Genomic DNA, 346 nt, shown 5'->3' with positions numbered 1-346 from the left:
GCAGAAAGGCCCGTGACAACGGACTACAACTCCCGGAAGGCACGGTTTCTAGCTAAGTATCTGGAGCCGCCCACTGCGTCCGTACATCCTGAGGGTCTCCTTTACCGCGGTGCCTTCTGGGAGAAGTAGTTCGAGGCTCAAGGTGTCCTCGTGCTCCGCTTGGTGGACATGGTTGGTTCAACCACGATTCTCTAACCAGAATTCTCCAAGCAGTGCTTCCCAGACGGTAGCTTATCGGGAAGTTTTGAGAATAAGGTGTCAGTGCCGCCTAGGCCTGGCCAGGGACGCCTAATTTCTGGAGCCGCCCACTGCAACCGTTTGTTGAGCGTGGCACCAGAAACTAGGA

This window comes from Pteropus vampyrus, unplaced genomic scaffold (assembly GCF_000151845.1).
Source record: "Pteropus vampyrus isolate Shadow unplaced genomic scaffold, Pvam_2.0 Scaffold659, whole genome shotgun sequence".
In the NCBI taxonomy this organism is placed as follows: domain Eukaryota; kingdom Metazoa; phylum Chordata; class Mammalia; order Chiroptera; family Pteropodidae; genus Pteropus; species Pteropus vampyrus.
The sequence above is the reverse complement of the archived record's forward strand: the minus strand, read 5'-3'. Positions refer to the sequence as shown.